General features: G+C 57.5%; 1 protein-coding gene across 2 annotated transcripts in view; it reads left to right on the top strand.

The window, feature by feature from the left end:
* MACROD1 (mono-ADP ribosylhydrolase 1) overlaps window positions 1-13,345 on the top strand; it is a 142,990-nt gene that overhangs the window by 115,040 nt on the left and 14,605 nt on the right. The window lies entirely within an intron of this gene.

Below are 13,345 nucleotides of genomic sequence, written 5' to 3'. Positions count from 1 at the left end.
GCTAGAAGCTCATTTCAGCTTCAGGGACTGTGACGTGAAAGAGGCTGGGGTTTGGAGATCTGGAATTCTTGGTTGGAATTGGGAGGTAGGAGTCAAGGGGGGCCATGGTGGAAGGTGAGGTGACTAATGTCAGCCAGGCCAGGTGTACAGGGCTCTGGACAAGCCTGGAGAGTCTGGCCTTTATCTTGGAAAAGGTAGAGTGCCAGGGAGGCAATGTAAGTATAGCAGGGGAGCTATCAGCCATGAGATTCAGAAAGATCACTTGTTCGTTCAACAAACACTTACTGAGACTCTGTGCGCTCTGGGGCTTCCTGAGGGCATGAGTCAGTGGTGAAGGCAGTGGGGTGGCCCTGGCCCAGGAGGACTGAGCTGCTCTTCGAGCCAGGCACTCATGAAAATGCTCTCAGCACGAGACAACACAAGCCACCCAGGGACAATTTGTGGCTTCAACCTTGGGCTCGCCAAGCCCCAGTTCCCCAGGCAGCATTAACCTGGGCACTGTCTGGCATCCAGGTGCAGCAGGCCCTACCACTGGGCAGCCAAGGTCACACTGGCCCTGCTCTCAGCACCCCAGCCTTCCCCACCACCTGCCTACCTTCTCGGGAGTCCTCAGATGTGGATTCTGCCTTCTACCTTACCACTGCTGACCCCCAGGTGCTATCTCAGTCCCTGCTCCTTTCCTCAATAGGGCCATCACAAGACCCCCTAAGGCTGGTGTGACAGTCTAATGATGTCCTACGAGGAAAGTGCTTTGTATACTGTAAAGTGCAGCAACAACACAGCTCACCATGATTAAACTGTTGTCAACCAAGGTTCCACCACCCTCCACCCTGTGTGGGCCTGTTCTGGGTTGAGGGAAACAGAAGGGGCTGACCTGGCTCAAGAGAGGGGGAGGGTCTACCCCACTGGATGGATAGCTGGCATCACCAGGGACTCTTTAGTCCCAAGCTCTGTGCTGGGTGTCCAGAAATGAAGCCCGCTGAGGAAGTGGCCAGGGGTCAGCACTACTGAAAAGGCCAAGAGCTGTTGTTCAGAGGGCGTGGCCTTGGACTTCAGCCAACTGCCTGAGAGTCAGAGGCTCAGCCTCCCCCACAGGCCCCAGCTTCGGCGTCATTTCCAAAGAGGGATAGACCTCCAGCCCCCAACTTGGAACCAGAGAGCCTCCTAATGGACTTTCGGCCCCATCTGTGGATTCTCGGTCTTGGAGATCACTGCCCTCCAAGATCCCCAGGGTCCCCTGTATCTGGGGGCACCTGATGGGGGCCCCCAGAGAATCAGTCACTGATCACCTGGCCATCTCAGACCGGGCCCTCTCAGTGATACCCAGGTATACCTTGTTATGTTTCCATGAATCATGGGCATGTGGCCTGTGGGTAGGCTGGCTGTGCACACCTGGCTGGGCATACCAGTCCTCACTGAAAAGTCCCACCAGCTTCTCTGATCCAAATCTTAATGCCACCATGCTCCCCCTCCACCATTGTACACTAAACCTTTCCATCCCTCACAGCAGAGAGGGCTGGGGCTTCTCCCCAGAAGCATGGGGTTTGGGTACAGAAGAGGCTGGGGGGGTGGGGGTCCCAGCATAGAATTTCAGGGATAGCAAGGCCCCAGCCCGGGAGGAAGTCCTAGAGAGGCTGCTCCAGGGAGTGGGCACAGCAGGGACAAGTCAGGTAGAACGAAGCTAGCAACTCCCAAGGGTGGACACCAGGAGTGGTGAGGAAGGGTGGCCAGGGCAGCAGGCCTGGGCAGCCTCTGGCCAGGCCAGGGGCACCCCTGCTCCTGCCCAGAGTGCTGAAACAGGGGTCCCGCTTCCCTGCACCCTTCTTCCTACTCACCCCTCAGTCCGGGGCTCTACCATCCTGTCCTTTGAGAGGCCTCCCTGAACCCACTTTTCCCAACTGGGCCACTTTGTTCCCTCTGCCCCCTCGGCTTCTCCTTGGTAGTGCTTCACTCAGTCTGTGCTTACAAGTGATTTGCGTGACTCCATTTTTCACATGTCTGAAATCGGGGCGTGGATGGTAGTATATTTTCTTCCTCAGTTGTACATGAAGTCTTGGTGAGACTCAGAATCGATGGAGCCCATGTTCAGTGTCCTGTGTTTTATTAGTGTCTGTCTCTCCCAGCAGACTGGGAGCCCCCATGTGGTCACAGTCTGGGCCTCTTGTGGTCCCTGTGGGTCTCCAGCACCTGCTGCAGGTCCTGGGCACGTGGGGAGACAGGTGGGCCTTGCTGAGTGTCAGGTTGAAACAGCCCTGCAGGCGATGGTGACAGCACTGCCCAAGGCCAACCATGATTCCTAAAACTGCCCAAGATGATGGTTCCAGGGATTCAGAGGGAGGCCAGGCACACTTCCAGCTATTGCAGTATGGTGGGGGCGGAGGGTCCTGGTGTTGTGGGTATGGGGGGGCGATGGGAGGTGAAGGAGAAAGATCAGGGCTGACAGCTGCCATCCCAAGCCCCTGGGTGGGTGGAGAGAAAGATGCCAGAGAGAATCAGAACTGGCCCTGGGCAGAGGCAGGACCAGGCCACCCGGGACAAGGGCTCCACACCAGCCTACCTTCCCCGGCACTGGCAGGACTGAGGCTGCTGCCTGGCTTGTCTCTGATGGGCCCTTCTCTCCCTTGGGAACCTCCTTTTCCTCCCACAAATGACATCACCACCACCCCCAACCCCCCACCTCCTCCAGACACCCAGGGCTGCCTCTTGCTTGCTTCTTTCCTCACCCACTCACTCCTAGGCCACTATTCCCAGCAGAAGTGATGCTTCTGATGGTGATTTAAGCATTTCTGGACTCTGACTATCATTCACTACTACACACATCCCAGGTCAATCTCAGGAAGGGAGACATGAACTGAATTTAAAGGACAGTCCAAGTGGAGGGACCAGCATGTGCCAAGGTACAGAGGGCTGGGTGACCAGCAGCTTGAGGTTTGTGGGAAGGGAAGTCAGAGGTGAGGCCAGAGATGCAGGACCGACCAGGAAGGAAGTTGGAGGGAGGAAAAGAGAGGGCATGTCCTCAAGATTTGGGGTGCCAGAAAGCAGTGTCTCCCTGACTGCCTGAGAGAGAAGGGGAGGGCAGGGTAGAGGATGGCAGGGTGGAAAATGGGGTTTTGAGATTGGAGCCTTGGAGACTTCAGCTGGAGCCAGGCCTTTGGTGACAACTCTCCCACCCCATCACTGCCTCTTCTGATCCCGGCTGACCTTTTCAGGGGCTCAGGACTCTGTTCCTCCTCTTCATCTCCTCCTTTGCTACCCCTGCCCCAGTCTGAGTTTACTGCCTTGGTCTCCTCCACTACCCAGGGGCTTTTGAGACAGGATGCCCTGAGTAGGCCACCTCCCCAGGGATTCAGACAGTTCCTGGGCCCTCCCCTTTGGGTTCTCTCTGTCCCCCAACCAGCTCCAACACCTCAGGGCAGCTGAAGCCCCTGAAGATGGGGGTCTGCAGATGGAGGGTCCTGAGCCCGGGGTCCCCCTCCCGAGTCCTGGTAGCCAGAGCCATGGTCCAGGGCTGGGGTTGGGTGGAGTCACTCAGGGCCCCTCACCTGCCCGTCACAAGTGCAGCCAGGCCTAGCAGGTTCTGAGCTAAGTATACCTCTGAGACTGGGTGCTGGGAGGAGCAATGGAGGAGGAGGAGGGGAGGGAGGAGGGAGAGGCTGCCAGTGATGGGGGTGGGGGATGGGGTTGCCCAGCAACCACCACGCTGACTCTGCCAGGGAGGGATCCTTAAAGAACTGAGCGGAAAGGCTGGGCCTTGGAAGGGCTGAGGCTTGGTCTCGCATACCAATGGCTGCCACCCTGGCACCTCCTCCTCCCTCCACGAAGTGAAGCTCCAGCTGGGAGGGCAGGAGGACCCAGGAAGGTGCCCAGCCCAGGGAGGACTAAGCTGGGATCCTATCTTGTCCCTACAGGACACAACCTGGGAGGGGGTAAGAAGGCTTCCCTGAGGCCTTCAAGGCAGGGGGCGCCCTGGATTCCCGGGCCCCCAGGGCCTGGGACAGGAGGGGACTGGGACTCCTCACCCCAACCCCTGGCCATCCCACCACAGGAGCACTCCTTCCAGAGCCAATAAAACTACCTCTTTTTGGCTGAGTGACCTTGAATGAGCCACCTCCCCAACTTTGTGTCCTGAGAATTCCAGGTGGCCATAGGACTGTCAGTCAGGGGCTGCCCAGAGGCGGCAGGCCTGACAAGGCTGTGTCTGGTGGGTGGAGTTTCTAAGGAAGTCCTTCCTGGTATCTGACTTAAATACTCTGCACAGCAGCCCACCAAGGGCTTGCCAGCTTTCCTCTACCTTTATGGAGAAGGGAATATCTGTTTGGTCTCAGTACAACACCTCATATTTCAAAAGCAACAAGGGTGAGGATTCGCTGTGAGGCCTCCTCTAGTTCCTTTCCTTTCAGAGTCTCGGTTTCCCCATCTATACACAGAGGGCTGGGCTTGGCCAGGGTGCCTCGCTGGGCTCCAAGGAGGCACCTCTGGACTGCCGCCCTCTCAAAATCACCAGAGCTCCCTCCTTGCTTCCTGCAGGGGTAGAAGGTGGGGGGAGCAGCGAGGAGGCCAGAGGCCCTGCTGTTTCCTCTCACCAAAGTGCTCATTCCATTGACTGGATTGAGCCACATTTGGAAGCCCATCCCATGCCCAATCCAGTCCTGACTTCCCTTGGTCCTCTAATTGGTCCCTATGGGTCCAGCATTGCCTCTACTCCTGGCTCTCCATCAGTCTCTCCTTGGCCTTTCAGAGGAGGCCACAGTTTCATTGAAGACCTGAAGGATGAGACCAGTTTGGAAAGAGCTGGAAGAAGAGTGTGCAGGGCAGAGGGAGCAGTCTGTGCAAAGGCCCTGGGGCATGAAAGAGCCAGATCTATTAGAGGATGAGAGAGGAGATCAGGGAATTGAGGGAAACGGAGCATGGAATGCAGCCATGCATTTGTGGAGGGGAATATGAATTTTATTCTAAGTGTAATAGGAAGCTATTTGAGAGTTTTAAGCAGGGAAGTGAACTGATCTAATTTATATTTTAAAATGATCATCTGAACAGCCACTTTGGAGAACAATTTGGCAATAACTATTAAAGTTAAAGAGGTGCATATACTCTAACCCAGCAGTCCTGATCCCAGGTGTATGTGAGACAAACTCGGACACATGGGCTCACGGGCCGTATGCACGATGCTACTGCAGCCAGGTTAGCAAGAGAGACAAAACTGGACACACTTGACTGTTGCTCAGCGGAGGGATGGGTGGATGAGTGTGGGACAGTCCTAACCTGAAGTATTACAAACAGCACTCTTTCCTCCTCCCAACCCGTAGTTTGTTTTTTGCTCAATTAGTCCCTGGTTATCTCCTTTTGGGAAGAAAACTGAAGCTCAGAGAGGTCAAGGGGCTGCCTGCGAACACCCAGCAAGCTGGGAGCAGAGGAACCTGTGACCCTCTCTTGGGTGGGTGTGCCTATCTAGGTAGGGGTGAGCAGAGTGGGAAGGATGCCTTCAGGACCCAGGCACACCACCCTCACCCCCAGGAGTTGTGGGCGAGAGGCCTCTCCAGGCCCCTCCCCCAGGATATATTTCCCTCGCCGCTGTCCACTCTCCCACCCGCCAGGGCGCCTCTGGGCCCCAGCCCCTCAGTCCTGCATAGATGGAGACTGCACCCGGCTGGCTGGGGCCCAAGTCATCTCCTGGTAATTGGGTTTCAGGGATGTTCGTGGTTATGCTAATGGTGGGACACTGAGCGCAGGCCCCTGTCTCCTGGGGGAGGGGAGGCCCAGACAGCAGCCAGGGTCCCACAGCGCTGCAGACTCAGCACTTCCATCGAAATCAGACTGCCAGATTCAAACCCTGGCTCCCTGCTTCCCAGCTGCGTGACCCTCAGCAAGTTACTCAGCCTCTCTGAGCCTCCATTGTGTTATCTGTAAAGTGAGAAAAAATAATAGTATCTTCTCATAAGGCTCTCGTAGGAGGGAAAGATAAAATGAAAGAATCCACTGGAAACACTTGGCCCAATGCCTGACACAAAGAATTTGCTCGATAAATGTGTCATTAACTATTTTTTGGTTTTGCTTCAAGTCTGAAAGTTCCCTCAGGAAAATGTGAACAGTGGCTAGCCGAATCTGTGTGATGAGCTAAGAGGTGATTCACTTTTCTTTTTAAATATATTATCCAATTTGGGACAATGAACATGAATTTATTACAAAACAAAATACCAATAAGTAGAAGTGTCTGGAGAAGGGGCTTGGAGAGTGGGTGTTGAGGGGGATGGGGGCCCAAGGGTTTAGGGTCCAGCTTGGGGGCCGCTGGCTGGGAGGTTGGATCTCCAGGGGCAGAACCCAAGGAACCCAGGCAGGAGGGGATGACAGAGGGGCCTAGACCAGCAGGAACCACAGCCAAGTCACCTGCTTTGAGCCTAAATGGCTGACTAGGCGGCTTTTGTAAGGAGGGGGATGGGGGTGGGATGCCCAGGGTAGACCAGGGAGGGGACTGCAGAGGCGGGATGGACGTGCGTGAACGGGCAGGGGTGGGGGGGGGGGGTCCATCGAGGTCCAAACGAGCAGAGGAAGCAGGGCCTGGCACAGGGCCAGTGGGAGGAGGAGGCCAAGGGTGAGACTCTAGAAGGGGGCCCCAGCTGGGTACATTTCCAACAGATCCGAGGAATCCCAGGGCCCTACTCAGAGATGGAGTGAAGAGCTCAGTCCCAGAAGCAAATAAGCCAGACCTGGCAGAGCAGGATGCTTAATGGTCCAGGCTCCAGAGTCAGACCAATGGGATTCAAATACTACTTCCACCACCATACCTGTGTGGCCTTGGGCCAGGCACTTATCTGAGCCTCAGTTTCCTCATCTGTAAAATGGAGCCATGCAACCAGCAAGCTCCCCATGGCTCTCCCTGAGAGGCTGGCGAACAAACCTTGAAGATCAGAAGCTGCTGTTGTTTTGTTGTTGCTGTTATTAACCCCACCTGACAGCAGGCTGCTCTCACCTTTCTCCCTGGCTGATCGGGGAGAAGCTGGGGATCCTCCCTGCCAGGAGACCCCAGCTCCAGTGCCCATTGCCGCCACAAAGCTCTACGATGCTCTAACAGTTTTACGGGCATTTTAAACTTTATCACCCATGCCCCCACAAGGCTTCACTTTCCCCGCAGGTGAGGCAACCAACTGAGGGTCCAGGGGGTGGAGCAACTGGGCCACGATCACAGCTGGGGGCGGGTCACAGGACCAGGCCTTACAAAGCACAAGGATGTTGGCTCCCCTCGTATAAGGGCTGTGGCCTTGGTCAAGTCACTTCACCCCTCTGGGCTTCAGTTTCCCCATCTGTAAACAGGATGGGAAGGGGCGTGTTTACACATGTGCACACATGTTGAGATGATCAGCAGAGGTCTGTGTGAAAGCCTGGTGTGGTAAGTGTGAGTCCCTGCCCCCTATGAGGGCCCCCCCGAGCCTGGGGTATGTCGGGTAAGCCTCACACTTTCCAGCAGACAACCCCACCTCACAGGACAGTGACCTTGGCCTGGGGGACAGAGCTTGTCAAACACGGCAACTGCTCATTCAGTTTGAGATGCCTTTGAAGTCTCTTGTTTTATCTTCAAAAATTCAGCACATTTCACATTTTATTCCATCTGCGGGGCGTTTCTAATCTAAAACATGTTTTAAACGGCTCGCCCTCAAGTACCGCGAACACCCACCGAAAGCCTGTGGGAAGTGGGGGAGGCAACGGTGTTGGTTTCCTGGGAATAAACCCCACTCCCTCAAACCCCCCGGTGGGGCTGGGGCTGACACTACCCCACCAGGCGGTCGGTCAGTCAGTCATCACCTTTCAGGTGTCAGACGCTGTGCCTGACTCTGGGGTGTAGGTGAACAGTGGGGTCTCAGCTGAGGGGAGGCAGGCCAGGAATGGGGCAGTTGCAACGCAATGGCAAGGGCTGTTTGGGGGGTACACTGGTACTGGGGACGTACCAAGAAGGAGGTCTGGGAAGGTATCACTTGGACAAGTGCAGTACCCCTCCCCCCAGCTCGCCTTCCTGCCCCCATTGCCCTCTGACCTTCTCTCCCCCCACTTACTCTGCTTCAGCCACAGCGGCCTCTTGGCTGTGCCTCAAACACACCAGACCGGCTCCTGCCCCAGGACCTTTGCACAGGCTGGCCCTGTCTGGCATGTGCTCCTCACAAACAGCTCCCCTATTCAGTAGGTCCTCCACTCCTTCTAGACGAGCCCCCATCTGCCTGCCTGCTACTCTCTCCTCCCTTCTATCCTCTTCGCAACCTCTGGTGCTAATGGGACTTCTTGTTTAAGTTTATTTTGTTGTTTCTCAACTGTCTACCTGCTAAATGACATGCTCCATGCCAGCAGGGCCTTGTCGGTCTGTGCCCCAGAGCCTGGCATAGAATAGGGACTGGAGGCATCTTCGTCAAATGATAGAAAACTGAGATCTGGCCTTACAAGGGGCCAAGCAGAAGGGCTGGGTGATTTGGGGAGCAGCCCCCCTCCCCGAGCCTGGCTGGCAGCCTCCCAGGCTTTGGAGGCCGGGAGGAGGGCACGACAGCAGCTGCCGGAAGCCCCCAGAGGGGCTGTGCCTGCCGCAAAGTCACCGCTGTGCCCGCTCACCCGGCTTCTCCCTGGCCCAGTAACCTGCTCAGCGCTTTCTTCGGATCACTGAGTCTCCTCTGTAGTGGCCCGGCCTCCATGCGGTGCCCTCGGCACTCCTCCGCCCGGGCTGGAGAATTTAGCCCCTGTCAGGGAGAAACCTAGGCAGCTCCAATAGTGCCTCCTGCCACTGCCCTTGAACCAGCCCTGTCCCCTGCGCAGCCCCCACCCCAGGTCCTGCCTCTTAGAGCCCCCCAGATGAGCTCTTCTGCGAGGCCCGGGGGAATGAGAGCTGGGTCTTCAGAGCAAGGGGATCCAGGCAGCCTAGCTGAGTGACTCTGGGCACAATCATAACCTGTCAGGTTCATTCAGTAAATTGTTATAAATTGTTAGCAGACACCTGCTGTGAACCAGGCTCTGTGCTGGACACTGGGGACACACTGTGGATGAGACACACAGGGCTCAGAGAGGAGGGTAGCAAGGTAGGCACTTACCTGGGACGTGAGGATGCTGGAGGCAGTGGTTCATGGCCCACCGGAGGGTGCAGCGGAGGACAAGCTCCAGACCTGGGTAGCTGGGTGTGCTCCTGGCTCTCAGGGGGATGGTGAGGGTCTCCTCCAGGCAGAGGGACAAGCCCATGCAAAGGCCCGGGGGCCAGAGGAAACGGGGCAAGTTTGAGGACCTAGAGTGTGACCAAGGGAAAGGTGAGGGGAGAGAGGAATGAGATGAGGTGATGGGTCAGCGGGTCGTGTGCCTGTGGTATGTGAGGGGCTGGTTCTTTATCCTGAGAGCCAAAGGGAGCTTTTGGACCTTTAATCAGGAAGCTGGGGGTAACAAAGGAGATGCTCACATTTGCATTGTGGGAAGATCCTTCTCCATGGCTCAGCTCTGTCATCTGTAAAATGGGCCAGTTAATACCTTCCACACAGGATAAGAATGAAATGAGCTTCTGTATGCCAGGACAGAGCTTACCTGGCCAGACATTCCTGCCACCATGGGCCCTTCCACTATAAAAATATTACATAACATAAAGACAAATATTTTAACATTTGATATTATGTATTTATATATATTTAATGTTATATATATGTTTTCTTCAACCTCAAAGTTCATTTTTTCCTTCCAATTTTAAGAGAAGTTACATTTCCACAGTCCCCAGGGCTGTGCCTACTTTGCTCACCTCGGCCCTCAAAGTGGGGGCAGCTCTTCTGTTAAGGTGCTGCCTGGCAGGGCGGAGGGGACAGGGGGCAGCAACCAGAACGGAAAGAGGTGTCTGTGTGCCATCCTCCCCCTGCCCTCCCCCTCTTCCCCAGCCCGGTTCACAGGTTCACGCTGCTGCTGCCCTGGTTCAACCGCATTCTGGCCCCTCTGCTCCTCGCTGGGCCTGTGGAGAGTCAGGCAAAGCCGACCTTACTCTTCCCCAGCAAAGGCAGCCCCATGGCTCCCCATCCCAACCAGGGAGATGCTCAGACTCATTAGGCCCTTTCACATGGGCCGTGCCCGCTCCGTACCTTTCCTTCCCTGGAAGGTGTGCTGCTGCCTCCCTCAAGCCTCAGCTTACCTGCCACCTCCTCTGGGAAGGCCCCAGCCTGCAGGCTGCTCCAGCTCTGGTAACCCCCTCACCGGGACGTTTACACTCTCCCCCTACCCAACTCTGAGCCCTGGGGCTGTGTCTTGCTCATCTCTGTGTGCTTGGTGGCCCCTGGCACATGGTTGGCACCCAGTTAAAAGGCTGTGTGTAGAAAGCGATGGAGGGGCTGCTGGGTCCCCTGAAGTGACAGTGGCCAAGCACTCTGGGTCTGGCCCTCTCCCTTTCACCAGGCAGTGGCCACATGCCAGAACCTAAATGGGACCAGGGACTGGGGCGCAGACTGGGGAGTGGCTCTTCCTGCCCACAAGGACAACAGATGCTGGGGGGTGGGGCAGGGGCTGGGGCTCCCCAGGTGCCCTGGGCCTAAGAAGGTGTGCAGTGGGCAGAAGGCGAAATTGGGGGTGGGGACTGCACTGCATGAGTGGTAGTGTAGGGGCAGAGAAGGGCTGGCAGAATGTGTGGGAGGCGGGGAGTGAGGCCCCCAGGGCACCCCTGGCCTGGTGGGCTGCTATCAGGGGACAGAGGATTTGGCAGTGGCTGGGGTGGACCTCATTTCCACCCCAAGGTCACAGCCCAGCACTGAGGCTCGGAGCCAGTCAGCTGTCCAGCAGAGCATGGCACAGGCACGTTCACAGGCAGGGGATGCGGCAGGGCTGGACCACCTCGCCACGCAGTGGGACAGACACGCAGACTCGGATGGCAGGCTTCAGACCAGGCAGCTCACAGTCCTGGAGGCGCACAGTCTGGCCCAGGAGCCTACGCCCCACCAAAGCCAGAACAAGCCTAAGCTCCCCCACTACAAACCCCCTGGTGAGGCCTGCGCCCTGCTTGCTCAGCCCCTCACAAGCTCGCTGACCCTGCTTTGCTGGGGCAGGTTTGGGTCCTTTGGGTGGGGCTGAGTCACAAACTCTGGCTTGGACTTGAAGTCCAGTGCTCGTCCACATCACACTCACCCATCACCACACCTCGGCAAGACGGCTCTTCCAGACAGAGGGAGCACGCAGGGGTTTAGAAAATGGGTGCCGACATTTGACTGCCTGTGTTATCTTTGGCACTGCTCCCCATTTTCAGTGTTCCCCCCAAGCCTCCAGGCCATCCCTGCAGCAGCCTGGCCCACCTGTGAGCGCCTTGGGAAGCCTTAAGGGGCACCATGTGGCCAGGTGTCCAGACCCCTGGGGAGAGGGCCAGACAGGGGTCCAGGGGAAAGAGGAGTGAAGGAACAGGGTCCAGACCACAGGGTCACTGCCATTCCCCCTAGTCCCCCACCATGAGACTGCTGGGCGCCATGGGCTGGGGGAAGGGGACACAGCAGACCGGCCTCCTGGGAGGCCTGCTGAGCCTGGGGACAGGCTAGTGACCAGGTCCTCTGTACAGCTCGCGTCTGAGCCCCCAGTGCTGGGCTGCACCTGCCCTTTTCCACCTGTGGCCAGTAATGGCACCTGCTACCTGATCCCCCTTCCTCAGCTCAGGCTGTCCAGACCCACCTCCCTCCTCAGCCCTTGGATGTTCCCGGCCTGGTGAACATCAGATCAGTTCACCCCAGTCCCCTTACCCGGACAGGGCCACACACAGTGGGGTTTAGTGGGTACCATGCAGGTGGGTGTTGGCATCTCCTTCCAAGAGGGGCCTGCAGAACAGCAGGTCGGTGCCCCCTCCCCTCCCACTGCTTCGAGGCTCGCTGCCAGTCCATTTGGCACTGAGCCCTCCCCGAGCAAGAGCCAGCTCGTTTGCAGCCAGTGTTAATTAAGAGAGAGGTGATGGGGGGAGGTAGGGAAGGGCCATGGAGGGCAGCTTCTGACAGCCGCCAGGACCGCCCTGAGGGCCAAGGACTGGACCCAGACTGACTGACCCAAGATGCTGGGACCTCCCTGCTGGCTCTGGGGCTGAATAGTCCAGGCATCGAGCCCCTCATCTTTGTAGCCAACCTGCTGGGGCGGGGCTGAGTCAAGACTGATCTGGGGGAATCTACTGTGTGCTCTGCCGGGGTGTGGAGGAGGCAGACCCCAGCCTGGCAATGGGGTTGGCGGAGAGGAGCCTCCCTCTGACGGTCTCTCAGGCAGTCTGCCTTGAGGTTGGCCCACTTTGTGCCATGACTTTGGAGTCAGAGAGACCCAGTTCTGGACCTGCTATTGTGCTTTGGTTTTCAACTTCTGAGCTTTGGTTTTCTTATCTGTAAAATGGGAGCAACAGCACCTCCCCTGTGGCTTTGTTATGATACTAAAAGAGATCAGTTTGTGCCTGGCAAGTAGCCTGCGGTCAGTCATTGGAAACGTGTTCCAGGGGCAGAGGCCACATCTGGAGCCTTTGGGAGCCCAGCCCCTCAGCGGCTTGCCGTGCCTGCCTAGGTGTCCCGCCGTGGTCCATCTCCTGCTCTCACTCTGACTTGGGCTGCCTCCCTGCCTGCTCAGCCCGCCTGCTCCCACGTTCCCCGTGGCCCCCCACCCCTGCTCTGGGAGCGCCCAGCTGCTCCTCGCCTCTCCATCTTAATTAGCTGCTTGTATTAATCTTGCAAGTAACGTGGCAACTTGCAGCCCTGGGTTTTCGGTCTGTGGAATTAATTATTCCCCAAGCGAAGAGCTGTCAGCTCTGGGAGACCAGCCACTCAGAGCCACCCGACACCACTTAGCAGTGTCCACAGCTTCCGCACAGCACCCCAGGCCTGCGGCCTGGTCGGCCTGGAAATGGTCCCCGCTCCTGGCCTGGGCTCTGCTCCCTATTGACCTCCTATAGAGGGGCTGCCTCAGGACCTGGGAAGGGAGGGTGGGTTGCCAGAGTGGTGTCAGAGCTGATGGCCCTGCTTGGTGCCAGAACTCCTGGGGCCCGAGGGGCTGAGGCACAGCTGATCCCCTCCCCCACCCCGGGCAGCACCTGGGCCTGGGGAACACACCTGCCCTGGGTCTCCCATCACTTGCTTTGATTAGCACCAGTGCTTAACGCAAATGCAGCTGTGTGGCCGGAAGCTGGAGCCCAGGCTGGGAGGGGCGCTGGGCTGCTACAGCCCTGACTTCCTGGCGGAGAGGCTGCCAGCTTCACTTTGCCCCTGCGTTGGCCCTGTGGGGAGGTGAGAGAGGCCAGCCGGCCAGGTAGAGCAAGACAGAGTAGCCACAGCCTCCGCCAGGCTCCGGAGGAAGGAAGGTGCTGGGGCCTGGGGGCTGGAGTGGAGGAGCCTTCTCTCTTCCTTGACCT

The sequence above is a fragment of the Vicugna pacos genome, chromosome 10 (genome assembly GCF_048564905.1).
Source record: "Vicugna pacos chromosome 10, VicPac4, whole genome shotgun sequence".
In the NCBI taxonomy this organism is placed as follows: domain Eukaryota; kingdom Metazoa; phylum Chordata; class Mammalia; order Artiodactyla; family Camelidae; genus Vicugna; species Vicugna pacos.
The sequence above is the reverse complement of the archived record's forward strand: the minus strand, read 5'-3'. Positions and strand labels throughout refer to the sequence as shown.